The sequence below is a fragment of the Arachis duranensis genome, chromosome 2 (assembly GCF_000817695.3).
Source record: "Arachis duranensis cultivar V14167 chromosome 2, aradu.V14167.gnm2.J7QH, whole genome shotgun sequence".
Taxonomy (NCBI): domain Eukaryota; kingdom Viridiplantae; phylum Streptophyta; class Magnoliopsida; order Fabales; family Fabaceae; genus Arachis; species Arachis duranensis.
This window is the reverse complement of record NC_029773.3, coordinates 5,360,347-5,370,760: the sequence shown is the minus strand read 5'-3', so window position 1 is coordinate 5,370,760 and position 10,414 is coordinate 5,360,347. Positions and strand designations below refer to the sequence as shown.

The following is a 10,414-nucleotide window of genomic DNA, read 5'->3' as shown; positions in this document are numbered from 1 at the left end:
TAGTTATGTAATTTTTTAAAAAATTTGTCCTGTGTATTAAAATTTATGTGCTCAGTAGTTTTGCTAAACATATATAAAAAGAAGAAGAAAAAAATAGATAATAATAATAATGATGATAATTATAAAAGAGGATGAAGAAAAAAAAAAGAAGAAATCAAACAAAAAAATGATGAGAACTGAGAATATATGCATGTTACCTCCAATCCATGAGTGTTGTATTAGATTGAAATCAAGTTATTAGTTGTTAATTATGAAGCATGTTAACATTTATACACTACAAGCTAAGTCTACAACAAAATAACATTTTTGCGACGGTTGTTAAACTATCACTAATTCATTTAGTGCTTTCTTTTCAAATTTTAATTACTTCTTATGTTATTTTGTTTTTATTTTTTTTTCTGTTATTCTTTTTGCAACAAATGGAAAAATATTAGAATATCAATATTTTTTTAATCAATATTTACCAATATTTTGAGTTAACATCTTATTTTTATACTATTAAGATTTAAGATTTAAAAAAATATAACATTTAAAATTTAAAGTTGACCAATTATAATCAAAAATAATAAATTTTATTGATTGGTCATATAATATTGTTTATATTAAAATACAAATTTTAAATATTTATTACATAGAATAAAGTATCAAGGCACTACATAATTAAACACCAACATATTCATTCATGGCTAGCAAGTGCATTGCAAAAGAAAGTTTAAATTAGCTGCATTACTCCATATAATCTGAAAAAATAAACAAAACAAATTTTTGAATAACGTATCATTAGAATGAATAGAAGGAACAAGATGACCAAAGTAAAATAATATATATATTAAAAAAGGTAGGGATATAGTCATATATCAAATTATCAATATTAAACTCCAAAAGGAAAATTGAAAGGAAAAAAGAATGGCTAGCAGACAACAATTTCAAAGGACATGACAAATCATTTGCTAGGAAAACTTTGAAATTTATGGAATTCTATATATGTCATGGTCATAGCTAGTAGGGGTGATCAAAACCGAATCAGACCGAACAAAACCGATGAACCGAACCAAAAAAACCGAAAACCGAATAAACCGAAAACCGAAAAAACCGAAAAATTAAATATTTGCTGTTTTTTTCGGTTCGGTTTGGTTTTCGGTTCTAACATACAAAACTTGAACCAAACCGAACCGAACCGCTACTTTAATTTAAAGCCAAAAATGTCTTAAATAAAACCTAACCCTAATAACGCAATACCCTAACATTCTCAGTCACTCTCCTTCACTTCTGCGCCGCACAGCTCCTGGACTAGAGTGAGTCTCTCTCCACTTTCTTCCTCACATAGTCAGTTGGCCTCTCAAACCATTGCAGTCACGGCCTATCCATTTTCTTCCTTTCGCAGTTTGTACTCACCCTTTCCCTCTCTTGCAGTCGCAGCCTCTCCCTTTCCTTCTCTTGCAGTTGAAGCCGCCGCCGTTCGTTGCACGTCGCCCGTCAGTCGCACTTCGTCGCCCGTCGTCCCTTCGTTGTTGAAGCCGTGTTGTTTGTCCAGTCTCTTCTTCTCTGTCATCCTCTGTAATGGAACCTAGGCCTCAGGTTTGTTTTTTTGTTAAATCTGATTTAGTCTTCCTATTAATTCTAATTTGTAATTAACACTTGGTTGGCTTGTTCTTGATTCTATGGTTGAGCTGTTGATTCTGATTTTGTTTTTTAATTTTGAACTTTGGTTCTGTTTTGATTTGGGGTAATTTTGATTTAGGGTTGATTTTGAACTTCTTGTTTATTTGATGATAATGCAGGAAAAAGGAAGGTGAAAGAGGAAGAATTTGTGGAATTGGTGCACCACATTAAAATTTTTAGAATTAGTTTGGTTGTATTTCTGATTGCCTTTTTTTTTGCTACTTGATTTACTGAGTCTGATTTATGTTGTTTTAATTTTATTGTTGTTCTAATTTTGACCTGTTTCTAATAATTTATTCAATTTTTCTTGGATATATATTATTATCTGGTTATGGTTCTCTTTGCTGAATTCAATCATTGGAGATAATGATGATTGAGCTGTAAAACATAATCAACATATAATGAATTATGTTGCTGCAACATTCATATTTTTATAATATTTTTTTAGAAGACAGAGTTTTAAATCACCTGATTTATGTACAACGTATAGAAGTAATGGTTGATTGATAATAGTTGTTGTTTTATTTGTTTTGTTGTTTTACTTGTTAATTGATTCATTGATTATTTGATCTCACTGATCATTGTTTAATTTATTTGTTGTTCTGTTTTTAATCTATTTGTTGTTGTGTTTCTGCTCTTGAATTATTAGACCAAAGAAATTGGATTGATAGATAAAAATGATAGTAAAAAATGATAGTTTGTCTTGTTTGTATAACACTTGTAGCTTTGTCCTAATTAAGTGCTTCGCAGTGCCGTTTTTCATCTGTAAAGGAATTGCTGTGGTTTTCTTTGAATATGAATATCTTGATAAGATTGGGATCTTTGAATCAGTGACTTTCCTTTTGTTGAAAATTATAGTTGCATTAGTAAAATCGTATATATGATATATGTGTCCTTATCTAAGCATCTTCTCATCATGAAACTATTGCACAACAAAATAGTGAAGAAGAGTTTGATTTATATTCTTTGCAGTTGAATTGCTCCAACACATTTCTCACCTTCCTACTTTTGTTGCAGGAATAGCTTTTTGGGCTGCCTTGACCACTTTCCTCTTGCTCTTTGCTTATCCATATCCTCCACTTCTAATTAAAAGCAGAGTTTCATGCTTCTTTTGCTGATCTTGCGTTGATGATTTTTAGCAACTTTTCACCCATTAACATCCATATTTGTTTCATTTTTCTTCTTCCATAATGTGAACGAATGTATACATTATTGCTTATTGCTTAAATTTTATTAGATCAGTACTTTGTTAGCTATTGTATATTTGTGTTTGTTGATTTCAATGTTATGACTTTGTGAAATAGTATGGTAGTATTTTTTTTCTGAATTGATTGAAAAAACCGAACAAACCGAACCGAACCAAACCGATTTTAATTGGTTTGGTTTGGTTCGGATAGCCTTGATAAAAAAACCGAACCAAACCGAACCGCAGTTTAATTAGACGATCGGATCGGATGGCTTTTCTCTCAAAAACCGAACCAAACCGCACCGCGAACACCCCTAATAGCTAGACTGTTTTTTATTTATGTTTTCTTTTTCTTTTTTCTCTTTTGCTCTTGCTTTATTTATGTTTTGAAAATTTGTAATTTTTACATTATTTAATAAGATTAATGGTCAAATTTATTTTTGAAAAATAGATTATTTGTCAAATTTATTTTTAAATGATTTTTTAATCAAATTAATTTTTAAAAAATTTAAAATTAATCACATTTATCTTTTCATTAATGAATGTATGCCATTAAAAAAAGTTCTAATGGTGATGTTTTGTGCTACAAAATGCGCTTGGTTGTTAAAGACTTCCACCAAATTAAAAGAGAGGATTTTGAACAGGTTTATAGTCCGGTTATTATGCCTACCGCTTTGAGAATTATCTTTTCTCTGGTTCTAACAAATGATTGGGTGATAAAATTAATTTGGGCTGGTCGAGTGGTCATCTCACTCGTCCGCTTAATCAAGTGTCGAGAATTCAAATCCCACCTTGTGCATGCAGCAATCCATTGGCCATCAATAAACTCTTAAATAGAGTTCCGATCCGCGACAGAGTAGTTCTTGCTTATCGGGTTAAAGAATACTATGAACAACAAAAAAAATGATTGGGTGACAAGGCAGTTGGAATTTGATAATTCGTTTTTCAATGACAAATTGGATGAATGTCTATATGCACCAACCGAAGATTTTATTTCTACAAATTCAAATTTGGTGTGCAAATTGAATAAAGCAATTTATGGTTTGAAATAGATACTAGGGGCCTGGTTTCAAACTCTAGCTAAAACATTAAAATCACTCGGATTTGAAAGTACAAAATCTTATCATTCTTTATTTGTAAAATGTGCTAATTCTTCTGTTAGATGATATTATGCTAATTGGAACTTTGAAGCTCTAAAACTGATTTTGATAATCTTATCAAAGAGCTCAGTGACATGTATGTTTCTAGTCAAGAATTTAGGTTAACTAAACTATATTTTTGGACTTTGAGGTTACTTATAATAGAAAGTTAGTTAGCTTTTCATTTATGTTCTAACTACTCGTAACATTAACACTACAAGAAACATCGTTAAAATTGACGGCCAAATCGACGGCTAAGTCGTCGATAATATTAAAAATCAACGGCAAAATGGACAGCGATCGACGTTATTTGTGTCGATATTTGATTTAATAAAATTGACAATCTTGCCGTCGATATTATTATATAAAATCGACGGCGTTTTTGTCGATATTTAATTCAATAAAATCGACAGAGTGGCCGTCGATTTAATTGTTATATTAAATTTAAAAAGCGACAACACAGTCGTCGATTTTAATAGCTATATTTTTTAATTATTTTTTAATTTAAAAAATAGTAAACAATTAATGCAAATAAACTTTTAAATATAGAAATACAATTTATACAGAATATTAAATAACAAGACAAATAAACATTTAAATATAAAAATCGACCAAACTGTGCCATTTGTGAATTGCTAAAAATCAATATACATGCCATTAAGCACACACAAGTTGCAAAAAGTATATCTTCCCAAATTTAGTTGTGTTTAAAGCGTCAACAAATTAATGTGAACAGTTTACATCATGCTAATTTGAGAATAAAATCAATGTAGACACTACACACGTTTCGCTTACACAGCTCAACTTCAGTGGTCGTTGAGAAACAAATGTGAAATATATCAAACATGATCTAAGAGTACCTTGAGCACATCTTCAGCAGCTAAAATCTGTTGGCCACGGCAGATGGATGTAACTGGCTTCTTGCTTTCCATAAAATGCTTCACTAATGCAATGACAGATTCATTCAGTTCCAAATACTCAGTACAACAACAACAAAGCCTTGTCCCACTAAGTGGGGTCGGCTACATGAATCAAACGACGCCATTGTGCTCTGTCATGTATCATGTCTACAGAGAGACCGTTTACATGTAGATCTCGTTTGACCACCTCATGGATGGTCTTCTTAGGTCTTCCTCTGCCTTTCGCCCTTTGTCCATCTTCCATCTCATCCACCCTCCTGACTGGATGTTCTATCGGTCTTCTTCTCACATGTCCAAACCACCTGAGACGCGATTCAACCATCTTTTCCACAATAGGTGCTACTCCAACTCTCTCCCTTATATCTTCATTCCTTATTTTATCCAATCGCGTATGACCACTCATCCATCTCAACATCTTCATCTCTGCCACACTCAGCTTATGTTTGTGCTCCCCTTTAGCCGCCCAACACTCCGTACCATACAGCATAGCCGGTCTTATAGCGGTGCGATAGAATTTACCTTTAAGTTTTAAAGGCACTTTTTTGTCGCATATAAAACCAGATGCACTCCGCCATTTTGACCAACCTGCTTGGATCCTATGATTTACATCATGTTCAATCTCTCCATTATCCTGTATGATGCACCCAAGATACTTAAAACTTTTAACTTTTCGTAGGGTGTTCTCTCCAATTTTCACCTCTATATTGGAGTTTTCCCTTCTCAGACTGAACTTACATTCCATATATTCCAAGACTAATGTGAAAAGGTATGGACTTAAGGATGATCCCTGGTGTAATCCTATACCAATAGGAAATTCCTCTGTCACACTACCTTGAGTCTTCACACTAGTTGTGGCCCCATCATACATGTCTTTAATTGCCCGAATATATGCGATCCTTACTCTCCTCTTTTCTAAAACCTTCCATAAGACCTCCCTTGGTACCCTATCATACGCTTTTTCCAAATCAATAAACACCATGTGTAGATCCCTTTTATTACTACGATACCTCTCCATCATCCTTCTTAATAGGTATATCGCTTCAGTGGTAGATCTGCCTGGCATAAATCCAAATTGGTTCTCTGTTACTTGTGTCTCTTTTCTCAACCTCCGTTCTATCACCCTTTCCCATAACTTCATAGTATGACTCATAAGCTTAATCCCTCTATAATTTCTGCAACTTTGTATATCCTCCTTATTCTTGTAGATAGGTACCAAGGTGCTCTTTCTCCACTCATCAGGCATCTTCTTGAGTGTAACATATATTAAATTAATTTTGCTATGTATATTATTGATGATGATATACAGAAGTCTATGTAACACACTAACACTATATCACTGTTTATATATGCTACTCTTTGAATCAATGAAAAAAGTCTGAGAAACATGTAAAAAAGCAAAAGATGCTCTCATCAGTAGTAACTACCATTCCTCTATCCTAGCTGAACGATTATATACCTTTGTTTCATCTCTAATTATTTTCAAGCCTGCACATTCATTGTTGTTGATTATAAAATGCATTTTGTTTTTATGTTTTTCTATTTCCAAGGATATATGCCATACATTATATGAATCATGAGAGAACTTCTCTTTTCTTTCTTTGCTTTGATTCCTACTTTAATTATTGAATCTTTCATTATTATTCCACATAAATTAAGATTGTCTTTTTCCTTTCTTTTTTTTTTAGTTCATATGAAGCAATTGCAGAGAGCATGAGAAATTAAATTAAAGTGGTAAAGTAGTGTAAGATGAGAGCTAAAAGGGGTAAACAAACTAAGTGAAAAAGAAAAAGAGTTACCTCTTTGAAATAATAGAAGCTAAAAAATTGAAGCATATGAAACAGAAGGTATACCTCTTTGAACGCTTGTGACTTGAAGTGAATCTCAGTCCAAGAATTTTGTTTTCTCCACTTCTCTCAATCTCCATATCTAAAACTGAAAGCCACCCAAATCAAGAGTTATTCACATAAACAATAAAATCAACGATGGATAAAAAAAAGCAATAGAGAGTCACTGGAAACATCATACCAAGGAACTTAACAATCAAGAACTCTCAACAAACTTCACAAATGGATTCTAAATCACTATATAGCATTCAAATGGAAATAGAAAGAGAAAATTATACCGATATCTTCTTCCAGTATTACCAGAAAGGAAAAAGAGCAATTGAAGCTTCCAAGATTCAACTATGTGAAGCTGAATAGTTTTCCTAATTTAAGTCTTATATATAAAGAACAATGAAACACACAAATTTTGTACCTTTATGGATCTGCGAATTCAAGGTATGTAAAGTTTGATATTCTGGGGTTTGTTTGGAAAGAGTTTTGAGGATGAATGAACAGATTAGTAGTCCATGTTAAAAAATAAACAATTTAGTAGTCCATGTTAAAGAATTCAAGGATGAATGAACAGTTTTCAAGAAGATGTAAGCTATCAGCAAACAACGATGGGCAACTTACACGTAACTTCAACCAGTTTAGTAGTCCATGTTTCTCTGTCTTTTTTTCATCCTTCAAAGAATCAACAGTTGTTTCAACATTTCCCTCCAGATTAACATATCAATATTTTCCTCATTCAAGATTAAATCCCGCCTCTTGTATGGAAGTATGCCAGCTATAAACATAGTTGATGATTAAAAACATGTAGGGAACATGGAAAGAGTTGCCCTGTCTTTATAAGTTGAGAAAATATGTAAACGGAGTATAAGATCCTGGTGTTATTGCATATGATAAACAACAAGGATAACCCAAAAACTAGAAATACCTCCTCTTCTCCAAAGGAATGTCTTCTACGAGACCAGGCCTGTTAGGAAATCTGGTTGAATGTGATGCTTTTGTGGAGACCAAAATCAGTTTAGTCAGCCGTTGAATTCTTCCTAACAAAGCAGCTTTAGCTTCTTCTTCTTGTTCTAATCGGGATTGCAACTTAACTTGACCATCCTCTAACTTTATCCGATCCTATTAGATATATAATTTATATTATTAAGAAGTCAGTCTGAATGTATTTCTTAACCTTTCAAATAGCTTTGGTTGTTGATAAAAACTTAACTAACAATAATGAGTAATCTCTTCCTCCAAATTTAAATGATAAAGACTAGACTAGACTAGAATAAAAATTGATTGCCCTAAACTTAGAAAAATAGTAGTCAAGTTGAATAGTGAATTAGTGATGAATGTGTTCAAAGAGCCATAGAGTGAGAGTTAGTAGCAGCAGAACACACTTCTCTTCTTCTTCTTTATTCTGTTATCCAACTCTGCAGCAAATAAGTAGAGTCGTAGGGTACAACTCTACAGCAACTAGAAACAAGAGTTCCATGTTTTCTAACTAACAACTCTGCATTTGAAACCTTCGCTGATCCAAATTATTGATTTCAGGCTCAATAGTAAAGGACTCAATACTTCAGGAGATGCAAAAGCTATGGTCTCTCTTGACCTAACCTAAATTATCGATTTCGCAACATATATTATATATTCTCTTCAAATTTAGAGAACATGATATTACAATTAGGTCAAGTTTACACCTGAAATAGGAGATTTCTAAATGAAACTGAATTTCGCTTTGGGAAGAGTTCAGTAACAGTCAGACAACGATACCTGGTTCTTCTTGTGAGCTTGATTGAGAGAGAGCGGAGAAGGACCAAGGTAGGAAGAGCGACGGCAGCAACAGAGAGAAGGAGCAACGACGGCGCGGCAGCAGCGGAGCGACAGGCGGCGCGAGCAAGAGGAGCGACAGTGGGGAGCGACAGCGGCACGACAGCAATAGAGCACGGCGGCGGCGCGAGCAAGCGGAGTGACAGCGGCACAACTGTGACGCCGGCAGCGGAGAATGAAGGTTGGTGAATTTGGGGTAAAATGAGGGTTGATGAGGAATTTTGGGGTAAAATGGTGTTTCTGAACTTGGAGGCGGAAAGTGGTCGAGGGGCTGATGTTTTTAGCAATAAAAATCGACGGTAAATATGTCGATTTTAATTTGCAAAAAAGCAACGATTTTTGCGTCTATTTTATACATTAAATCCATACTATTTATTCGATTTTAGAAAGTAATCTAGATCGTTCAAATTTATCGACGGAAAGGTTGTCGATATTTTAAATATAAAAATAGACGATATTTCCGTCGATTTTAAAATAGAAGTATTTTCCACCCAAAAACTAGAAATACCTCCTCTTCTCCGAAGGAATGTCTTCTACGAGGACCAGGCCTGTTAGGAAATCTGGTTGAATGTGATGCTTTTGTGGAGACCAAAATCAGTTTAGTCAGCCGTTGAATTCTTCCTAACAAAGCAGCTTTAGCTTCTTCTTCTTGTTCTAATCGGGATTGCAACTTAACTTGACCATCCTCTAACTTTATCCGATCCTATTAGATATATAATTTATATTATTAAGAAGTCAGTCTGAATGAGTAAAAACTTAACTAACAATAATGAGTAATCTCTTCCTCCAAATTTAAATGATAAAGACTAGACTAGACTAGAATAAAAATTGATTGCCCTAAACTTAGAAAAATAGTAGTCAAGTTGAATAGTGAATTAGTGATGAATGTGTTCAAAGAGCCATAGAGTGAGAGTTAGTAGCAGCAGAACACACTTCTCTTCTTCTTCTTCATTCTGTTATCCAACTCTGCAGCAAATAAGTAGAGTCGTAGGGTACAACTCTACAGCAACTAGAAACAAGAGTTCCATGTTTTCTAACTAACAACTCTGCATTTGAAACCTTCGCTGATCCAAATTATTGATTTCAGGCTCAATAGTAAAGGACTCAATACTTCAGGAGATGCAAAAGCTATGGTCTCTCTTGACCTAACCTAAATTATCGATTTCGCAACATATATTATATATTCTCTTCAAATTTAGAGAACATGATATTACAATTAGGTCAAGTTTACACCTGAAATAGGAGATTTCTAAATGAAACTGAATTTCGCTTTGGGAAGAGTTCAGTAACAGTCAGACAACGATACCTGGTTCTTCTTGTGAGCTTGATTGAGAGAGAGCGGAGAAGGACCAAGGTAGGAAGAGCGACGGCAGCAACAGAGAGAAGGAGCAACGACGGCGCGGCAGCAGCGGAGCGACAGGCGGCGCGAGCAAGATGAGCGACAGTGGGGAGCGACAGCGGCACGACAGCAATAGAGCACGGCGGCGGCGCGAGCAAGCGGAGTGACGGCGGCGCAACCGTGACGCCGGCAGCGGAGAATGAAGGTTGGTGAATTTGGGGTAAAATGAGGGTTGATGAGGAATTTTAGGGTAAAATGGTGTTTCTGAACTTGGAGGCGGAAAGTGGTCGAGGGGCTGATGTTTTTAGCAATAAAAATCGACGGTAAAGATGTCGATTTTAATTTGCAAAAAAGCAACAATTTTTGCGTTTATTTTATACATTAAATCCATACCATTTATTCGATTTTAAAAAACAATCTAGATCATTTAAATTTATCGACGAAAAGGTTGTCGATATTTTAAATATAAAAAATAGACGATATTTCCGTCGATTTTAAAATAGAAGTATTTTCCCCTGGTT

General features: G+C 34.2%; 1 long non-coding RNA gene across 4 annotated transcripts; it reads right to left on the bottom strand.

Annotated features, from left to right (window-relative positions):
- Positions 1 to 4,659: 4,659 nt before the first annotated feature.
- LOC127744759 (uncharacterized) lies at positions 4,660 to 10,167 on the bottom strand. Of its 4 annotated transcripts, none has more exons than XR_008005792.1 (5): positions 9,861 to 10,167; positions 9,063 to 9,257; positions 7,364 to 7,574; positions 6,758 to 6,839; positions 4,660 to 4,930 (listed from the first exon to the last, which is right to left on the bottom strand). It is a non-coding gene; the product is annotated as an uncharacterized LOC127744759 (long non-coding RNA). The 4 variants fall into 4 exon arrangements; XR_008005789.1 differs by having other exon boundaries at positions 7,364 to 7,517; XR_008005791.1 differs by lacking the exon at positions 9,063 to 9,257 and adding an exon at positions 7,668 to 7,861 and having other exon boundaries at positions 7,364 to 7,517.
- Between the last annotated feature and the right edge of the window lie 247 nt (positions 10,168 to 10,414).